The sequence below is a fragment of the Leucopleurus acutus genome (assembly GCF_964270905.1).
Source record: "Leucopleurus acutus genome assembly, chromosome: 10".
In the NCBI taxonomy this organism is placed as follows: domain Eukaryota; kingdom Metazoa; phylum Chordata; class Mammalia; order Artiodactyla; family Delphinidae; genus Leucopleurus; species Leucopleurus acutus.
The window spans coordinates 84,631,116-84,641,435 of NC_139153.1; positions in this window are offsets into that span (position 1 = coordinate 84,631,116).

Below are 10,320 nucleotides of genomic sequence, written 5' to 3' on the forward strand. Positions count from 1 at the left end.
GAATAACAATTTTAAGGTTCTTATTCTATATAAGTGGTATATCACCTGAAAATGGACTGTGATAAATTAATGATGTACACTATAAAGTCTAAAGTAACCACTGAAATGACAAAACAAAGAATTATGGCTAATAAGCCACAAAAAGAAATAGAATCAAAAAATATTCATGTTGTTCAATAGAAGAGAATAATGAGGGAAAAGGGAACAAAGAATAGATGGAACAAATGGAAAAGTAATAATAAGGTGACAGACTTAAATCTACACATATCCATAATCATATTTTTTTAAATAAATTTATTTATTTTTAGCTGCATTGGGTCTTTGTTGCTGCGCATGGGCTTGTCTCGAGTTGCTGTGTGCAGGCTTCTCATTGCGGTGGCTTCTCTTGTGGAGCACGGGCTCTAGGGGCGCGGGCTTCACTAGTTGTGGCACGCAGCCTCAGTAGTTGTGGCTTGCGGGCTCTAGAGCTCAGGATCAGTAGTTGTGGCGCACGGGCTTTGTTGCCCTGCGGCATGTGGGATCTTTCCAGACCAGGGCTCGAACCCGTGTCCCCTGCATTGGCAGGTGGATTCTCAACCACTGTGCCACCAGTGAAGCCCTCGATAATCACATTTAATATAAATGATCTAAATACTCCAATTCAAAGGCAGAGGTTGTCAGATTGAATACACACACACACACACACACACACACACACACACACACAGATCAAGCCCCCCGATATGTTGTCTACAAGAAACTCACTTTAAACAGGAATACACAAATCATCCCCCATCACTTTTCACAGGTTTATTGAAACTTCCTAACTAGTCTCCATTCATCTATTCTTGCTTCTTGCCCTCCAGTCCATTCTGTGTGCTTGGTTGTTTTACTATTATTTTCTTCATTGTTCTGGTAAAATTATTTGTGGTTTTGAGGACTGGCATGAAAGTGCTTTCCTCCAGAGGTGATTTGTGTTTGCTTTTGCCGGGCAGCTAGCATGCTACCAGTCAAGAAGTAAACTCAGTTCATGGCTTGAGGGTTTTTTGCTTTTGTTGTTGTTGTTTTGATAACCCAAGTGATGTGAAATTTTACCCCAAATATGTATAAAAATTGGCTTGTGGTTACAACTTACCAGAGTGTCTCTCTCTCTCTCTCTTTTTCTTTTCTTTGTTCCCTGCTCTGCTCAGCACCGGCGTTCCCAGAATTCTTGCAGTTTCCAGGAAGTGAGATCTGTTTACTTCTAATTCACCTTTATCACCCTTTGGGATCTCAGTTTTATAGGTGGTGATGGAGGTGTGTGTCTTCTCTTAGATATACCACCTTCACAGGATCTAAGCTTTGATTTTTGGTTATCTTTGTTTTCTAATGCAAACAGTTTAAACTATAAACTTTCCTCTAGGCACTGTTTTAGTTGCCTCTCACGAAGTTTTGTATGCCTTATTTTTCATTATTCTGTAGTTCAAAATACTTTATAATTTTTCTTATGATTTTTAAAGTGGTAGATTATTTAGAAGTATGTTTAATTTCCAAATATTGGGGGTTTTCCCCTAGATATCTTATTTTTTATTGATTTCTAACTTATCCCTCCTGAGGTCGGATAACATACTCTATAGGATTTAAATCCCTCTAAATTTATTGACTTGTATAGTGGCCCAGAATATGGTCTATCATTATGAATGGAACCATGTGTACTTGAAAAGAATGTGGATGCAAATATTCAGTGTAATATCCTATAAATATCAATTCATTCAAGGTGATGGATAGGGTTTTTCAGATCTTCTATGACTTTTCATATATTTTATCTAGTTATTCAATCATTACCGTATGAAAGGTATTAAAATCTCCAACTGGGATTGTAGAATTGCTTATTTTTCCCTTTAATTCTTTCCATTTTTACTTCATGTATTTTGGAACTTTGTCATTAAGTTCATACACATTTATGATTATGCTTTCCTGGTGAACTGACCCTTTTACCAATATAAAATGTCACTCTTTATCTCTGAAAATGTTCTCTGTCTTCAACTCTACTTTATCTGTTTTTAATATAGATAATCCAGTCTTTTTATGCTTACTGTTTGCATAGTACATGTTTTTCTACACATTTATTTTAAACTTATCTGTGTTTTTATATTTCAGGTGTTTTTGTTCTAGCTAACATATGTTCAGTTCTTACATTTTTAAAATCCATTCTAATAATCTTTGCCTTTTAATTGAAGTATTTAGACAATTAACATTTAACAGTAACCTTTATTTTTCTTCCCATACTATACTGGCTAGTATATCCCATACAACACTGAACATAAATTGAAAAAATTGGCATCCTAATTTTATTCCTAATCTAGGGGGGAAGGACAGAAGTGGGAAAAACTTTCAATAGTTTATCATTTTGTATAATGTTTCTTGTTTTACTGATTTCTTTTTCATTAAAAAATATCATTATATTTTGCATAAATTACTAGTATAAAATATTTTCCAGGAAAATACCATATAACATCTGTCAATTTTGCTTCCATCTTTCTTTCACATTTTATACAAGCTACACAAGGGACACATCATTGAAAGTAAACATTTTGCCTGGCTCCTTAGTGCCTTGTCTGTTTATATGTTTACCAGTAGATGGCACTCTTGCATTTTTGGTGGCTTAGGTACTATGGTTTTGCCTTTATGAGAGCATAACTACTTCTTTGACCAATATTGAAGAAATGTAAATTTAATCTGGCTCTTAGGAATGATTTTAAGTGATTCATACTAACAATGGCAATTAAATCCAGTCATTTAAAATGTATTCATTTATTCACACAATGAGTATTTATTGAACAGCTTTTTTATGGCAGACACTAGGCTGGACCCTATGGATATATCAACTAAAAAAAAAAATGTATTTCCTTTAAAAGTTTCCAGAAAGTTAAAATATCTTTTAAAAATTAATTATATTCTAAATGTTATACAAGGTAAGAAAAAGTGTTGAGGCTGAGGAAGAAAAACAAAGAAGCAAGTAACTCTTGGCAGAACTTGGATACTTCTGCAGAGGTGATAACCTCTGAGCTATGTTCTGGAGACGAAGTAAAAGTTCACCAGGAGAAGAAGGGAGTCCAGGAATTACAGAAAGACTCTTGTAAAAATGTCAAGGGTCATTAAAAATATTCCATATTATTTGGAAGTTCAGGACTGAGAGCCTGGACTACATGAGGTGGATTGATTTCAAACAAATCTGGGGGGACTTCCCTGGTGATCCAATGGTAAAGAATCCACCTTCCAATGCAGGGGGGACGCGGGTTCGATCCCTGTTCGGGGAACTAAGATCCCACATGCCGCGGGGCCACTAAGCCCACATGCCACAACTACTGAGCCCGCAGGCGCCTCAGTGAGAGAGTCCGTGTGCTGCAAACTACAGAGCCCACGCGCCACAATTAGAGAAAGAAAAACCCACACGCCACAACCAGAGAGAAGACTGCACGCTGCAAGGACAGATCCCACATGCCACAACTAAGACCCAGTGCAGCCAAAAAAAACAAAAAACAAAAACAAATAAATCTGGGAATGAAATAGTCAGGCATCCAGCAGAGCTCACATCTCCTTCCTCCCCTTCCCCATGCACATTTTCTTTATGGAGTGATTACATGTCTGGGAAAATTCATAACCACTGTTGGTCCAGAGTGCTGGGGTAAGGTGGAGAATGAACCTGTTTGTTTGCTCATTCCAAGCTAGGCCCTTCCTCTTTCTCACCTAATCCCCTCCCCTCAAAGGGGCCCAGACAGCCCAAGTCTAGATCTCAAGGACCCCTGACCTGCAGACAGAACCTGATTCCATCCAGAGATGAACAAAAACCCTTCCCTGACACTTAGCTACAGCCAAACTCAATCTCAGCCTCCCTTCCCATAAGTCTCCCACCTCTAGGAAGACTCCTCTACATTCTAACACCCTTCAGGACAGTGAAGGTGCTGCCAGGTCCCTAGACCTATACCTGATAAAGCAGTAGTGGGATGACAAGGCTTTCAGCCCTTGGATCAGACCCTTTTCTGTGGTTCCTATGTACCTTCCACTTGTTTCAAACTCTGCTGCCAATACATCTTTGGTCTTCAAGGGCACATTGCTGGGAAGTTTAAAAAAATCAATCTATAAAACACCTCACCTATAATCTTTAAAAACTCATTGTCATGAAAGGTAAAGAAGCTGAGGAACTTTTCCAGATTAAAAGAGACTAAAGAAACATGACAACTAAATGCAATGTGTGATCCTGAATTGAGGGAGGGAAATGTTATAAGAGACACATTGGGACAGCTGGCAAAGTTCAAATTTAGGGATAAAGTATTAAAGCTAAAAGAGGTTGAGACCTACAACTTATTCTCAGATGCTTCAGCAATTATATGTATAGAGAGAGATACAGATCTATAAATAGATGGATAGGTGGAGAGAAGAGTAATATTAACAATAGGTGAATCTAGGTAAAGGTTATATATGAGGGTTCTTTGTATTCTTCTTGTAACTTTTCTGTAAGTCTTAAATTATTTCAAAATAAAAGGTTTTTAAAAACCACAAGTCCCATTGACCCTTGACCCATATCACTAAGAGTGCAAGCCAAGTAGGGGCCCTGTGTCTTTAGGCTGCAAGATGGAGGAATCCTAGGAAAGAGATAAGCCGTTTTGTTCCTCCCTACTGGGGCTGGGGCTCTATCTCTCTTTTTGTCTCTGTCTATGTCTGTCTCTATCTCTCTCAAACACACACACACACACACACACACACACACACACACACACACGCCCCTCTGAATATCAAATCACACTATCACTCCTTAGTCCCGTCTTCCTCTCTCTCCCCTCCACGGTTTTGTGTTGTGGTGGCTTGTTTGCCTGCTTGCTTGCTTGTTTTGTTCTTTTTCTCTTTCTGCAGCTGAGAGAACTTCCAGACCAGCCTTTTGCCCATTAGAGTTATGATGGCTCCGTTCAGCCTTCAGAGAGAGAGATCTGGGTCAACCCAGGGTCAGGCACTTGGGGTTCAGCAGTGGGGAGCATTTATCCAGTTCAAAATCATGCATTCTCTCCAAGATATAATTTGAAATAAAGCAATACTAGAACACAAAATTTGATCTATGCTGAAAGTTGAATCATATTTTTCTGTATGTTTGGGGTAGAAAGTCATGCACGCACACCCACACACACTCCTGCTTTGCCAATTGACACAGTGGTCAGTTTGGTAACACTTCACTGGGAATTAGTATTAGAGTGGGAGAGGGTACAGTCTAAAGCCAAGACTCCTATTGCTTCATCCAGCATTTTCTGGAGTATCTGTCCTGGGTCTGCTTTAGATACAGTGTGTCCAGGGCTTCTTTATACATCTAGAAGAGGGCAACGGCTTTCTTTGGGAAATGAGTCTGTGGCCTCTCTTTTATTTCCGGTGACTGAGCCATGGTCTAGCTCAGCTGTCCAGAATAAAATCTCCACGTGAAGGGTTTGAATCATTTCAATCATGTTCAGTCTGCCTGAACATTAGAATCACCTGAGGAGCTTTTCAAATTCTCATCACCCAGGACACACTTGAGAATAATTACAACAGGATCTCTGGGGTTTGGCTCAGGCACTAGTGCTCTGTAAATCTCCCCAGGCAGTTTGAATGTTTATCCAAGGTTGAGAACCACTAGGTTAAGGCCAAGCTTTATAATAAGAATTTAAAAAGCAGTCTTCATTTGTCTAGAGATGCAGCAGCTGTTTTTTTAAAGGGGAAGTTTTGCTGCCATCCACATGCTTAAGCTTCACTCCTGAGAAGCCCGGCACCTGTGTTTTCCTAAAATTCCCCCGGTGATTCTGAAGCTCCCTCCTAGATTAGAGCCACTGACCCTGGAATGTCTCCACTGCCAATCTCCCCCATGAAACTTGGGAAGTGGTAAGTTGATTGTTGGAAGATCTTGGGCCTTTAAATCCTGAAAAATATTTTCTATCTCATTCAGACTAACATTTGGTACAGTGCAGCAAGTTAAGTGAATTTTGGAGACCGAGTCCTTTCGCGGCTTTTGTGTTGGAGGATGCTCAGGTGGTAATTACGTAGTTAAAACTATAAGCTCGGCTGAAGGCTTGAGAGGCAGTGTGTTCCGTTGGATGTGGTCTAAAGCTTCGGTTAAGAATTCAGACAAATCCAGGTATCAAACTTCAGGGGTAACTGCCTATCCTGAGACCCAAGTCATACAAAGAAATTAGGTGGAAAATGACATTGGGGAGACTTGAGGTTATGACGGATTGACATTTTTCTAAGAGGAACCTCTGCCTCTGTTCTGGAGGAGATAGAGTTGGTACTCCCAACAGCATCAACGCAGGGTTATTGAGGACTTGGGGTGTTGCATAGATTAGAGAAATAAAAGCAGAAGAACTGGAGACTAGGATTGCATAAAGTACAAGGACATGGGCCTTGTTGGAGAATTGCCTGTTGTAAATGTGAAGTAATGACCACCCTGGAAGGCAGTCTGGTAGTAAGTGTTACAACTGAGCCACTTATTTTACTTCCAGGACATTATCTGAAGAAAATAATCAGACCAGTGTGTAAAAATATATGGGTTTTTTTGTGGTTTTTTTTAGTTTTTAAGTGTCTTTTTTTAAATATCTTTACTGGAGTAAAGATGGTTAAGATGAATATAAAATTCATTCTCCTTTATTTCATTTCATTATATTTTATCTATTTAATAGGTAAAATATAAATAGAGGAGGGAAATAACAAAACTTAGAAACAGTATAAACATCTCTGTAAGCTAGAAAGTAAGGAGAAATCTTTGCACAGGGCTGAGGCCACAGGCCTACCGAACCCGAGGACTGAGAGCTGGTGGTGGTGTCTGGGAATTTGACCTCTCAGAATTAAGAGGATAGAGATAAAGAGTGGTCTCTGTAAGGACATGGGACCAGAGACAGGCTCACTGTTTGACATCTAGTGCTGATAGACTCTACTGCTCATGGGTATTAGTTATCTATTGCTGCAAAATGAATTAGTAGAAACTTAGTGGCTTGAAAAACTGCGTATTTATTTTTACCCAGTGTCTGTAGGTCCGTTCAGACATGGCTTAGCTGGGTTCTCTGCTTCAGGGTCTCACCTGGCTGCAATCCAGGTGTTGGAAGAGACTGAAGTCTCATCATGATGGGGGAAATATCCACTTCCAAGCTCCCTCGAGTTGTTGGCAAAATCCAGTTCCTTGCAGCTGCAGAACTGAAGGTTTAAATTTCCTGGTGGAGGCTGCCTCAGCTCCTACAGGCTCCTAGTTTCTGCCTGGGTGGGTGTTCCCTAATACAACCACTTGTTTCCTCCAAGCCAACAAAAGCGTAAGAGAGCAAACCTGTTAGCAAGATGGAGGTAATATAATATAATAATATATAATATAATAATATATAATATAATAAAATAATATATAATATAATAAAATAATATATAATATAATATAATAATGGAAATGGCATTCCTTCACTTTTGTTATATTCTGTTGGTTGGAAGCAAATCACAGGTCACACTCAAAGGCATGAACATGGAGGAGACAGGGGTGACTGAGGTCATCTTAGAATCTAACACATGATGAAAGAGGCGGCAGATCATTCTGTGACTGATGACATCCAGGGCTATGGGCCTTCGCAAGATAGAGTCCTGAGGAGGCAGCGGGGCAAACACAGACTAAGGCTGGCAACTGGAACCTCAATCAAGCTGCCCACAGGATCAGAGATGACCAGAATATTTGGGATGACCAGAATATTATCACAGGGCAGGAGACCTGGAATGCTAGGGTAAGCCCTGGAATGGTTCTGGAACATGAACCTTAAAATGCAGATGAAGGTGACACAAAAAATTCTAGACAGTGTAAGGTAAGCGCTGAGAGAGACAGTGAGGGGAGAGAAGAGAGAGACTGAGAAAGAGAGATAAGTAAAGACACTAATTTGGTTTGTACCCCCAAATTTCAAAATTTATGAATATAGACCTAAAAGACAGCAGTCAAACTCAACAAACAGAACATGAATTTACTTTAAAAGAAAATAATTTTAGTCAGACAAAGGTAACTATGTTTAGACTGCTCAAGGAAATAAATGAAGGATTAACTTCTAGTTAAAATCACCAGGAAATTACGAAACTGAAATAAGTAGAACTTAAACAAGAAAAGTTGACTATTTTTACAATTTAGAAATCCTAGGAAAAATATGGGCATTGAAAGAAGGACCTCTATTGCTAAATAAATTTTTGACTAAATATTATTCCTGGAATGAATTGTAGACTAAATACAATGGAAGAGAGTATAAGAGCATTTCTTTCTACACAAAGTAACAATGGGCCAGCAGCATGGGAACTTGCACCATCTGGAAGCTTGATACAAATGCTAAACCTCAGGCCCACCCAGACCCATATATTTAACACTTTAATAAGTTCCCTATGTAATTCATATGCACATTAAATTTAAGAAGTGCTATTTTAGGGCAGTGGAAGAAAATTTTGAGAGATTTGTTCAGAACGCAGAACAGAAAAACAAAGAAACCCATACATACGTATATGTATGTACATGTACGTACACACATAGACAAATGTGTGCATATGTAAACTTACACACACACACACACACACAATTCTACATGCATAGGCTATAACTGTTCCTTTTCTGTAGTCACCTTTTTGTTTAGTTTTATAGGTTTCTTTTAGCATCTCACTAGTTACCCAAATCAGATAACCAAAGTTAACAGCCAGTCTGGCTCATAGAATCTCATACAAAAATACTCATAGAGGCTTTTCTTGGGTAAATAAATTCGAAATTGGATAAATAAATTTAAAATTTAGAAAAAAATGGATCTCTTTCAATGTACTCTGCATCTGCTTTACTCATTTAAAATTACATGATATTGGGCTTCCCTGGTGGCACAGTGGTTGAGAGTCCGCCTGCCGATGCAGGGGACACGGGTTCGTGCCCCAGTCTGGGAGGATCCCACATGCCGCGGAGCGGCTGGGCCCGTGAGCCATGGCCGCTGAGCCTGCGCATCCGGAGCCTGTGCTCCGCAACGGGAGGGGCCACAACAGTGAGAGGCCTGCGTACCGCAAAAAAAAAAAAATTACATGACACTGTACAAAAGCATCCAAGTCAAATGGTATAGATGCAACTCATTCTATTAAACTGTTGCTTAATTTTCTGTGATAAGGCTGTATCACAATGTATTCTGTTAGTCCCATTGATGAACATTTAGGGTATTTCCAGTGTGTCCTTCCATCTTTTCTTCTTCTAGTTGGATTTTTACTGAATCTGTCTATTAATTCAGAAAAGATCAATATTTTTATGATATTAAGTTCTCCCACCCAATCATATAGTATATAGTTCCATTTAGCCAGATCTTGTTTTATGTCTTTTAATGCAATTTTATTGTTTTCTTCCTTTGAGTCATACTTTTCTTGTTCAAATAATTCCTAAAAATTTTAGAGTTTTTGTTACTAGAGAACATTAAAACTTCTTTCAATTTCCATTCTTGGCTAGTTATTTCTACTACTGAGAAAAGCAATTGATTTTTTTTTTAATGTTTGTCATGTTCCCCGTCAGTTGACCAAATTTCCTTCATGCCTTTGTACTTTAATCCCCAGGGATGTTGAACAATTCTAATTCCCCACACCTGCCTCTATGGCCGTGTTCTTTCTGGAAAGTCCTTTCCCTATATTACTGTCTCTTTCACGGCACCCATGAAGACTGACCAGACTGCCTTCTCCAGAAGGCCTTCCTCTGACACCCCTGTGTTGACAGGGGTCCTTATTTGTTCTCTCCTAGTGCTTTGTGCACGCTTATATTGTTAGTTTTTATGACTTTTCATCCTAGTTGTCTGTCTTTGTGTATAGTCTCGCTCAGTGGACTCTGAACTCTGTGGAGTCATGGGTCAGGTCTTAAACAAATTGATATCCTCAGAAGCTAGCATCCTGTCTGGAATATAATAAATTCTCAGAAAAGAGTGTGGGATTCAACTGCTCTGATTAGAAACAGCTGCTAAGGCCAGGCCAAAGAGACTTAACTTTTTAAGATTCTGATCTTTTCTGCTACATTATTCTTGATATTTATAAATAAGTTATAGATACTTATTAAGTGTGGAGCTCACTGAGTTGATTTGACACTTTGTTATGTGAAAATCATGATGGGGGCTAAGGGGTTTGGACCAGCTACAGAAATCTTGATTTTTAATGGCAAGCGTGACTCAAGAATTCATCCATTCAATGAACTAATGTTTATTGAATATATTCTATAGTCCAAATACTGTGCCAAGAGCTACGGATACAGAAATTCTCAAAGTACACGATTCCTTCAGGGAGCTTGCAAAATCCAACTATAGGACTACACTACTTAAACAAAATATGTAG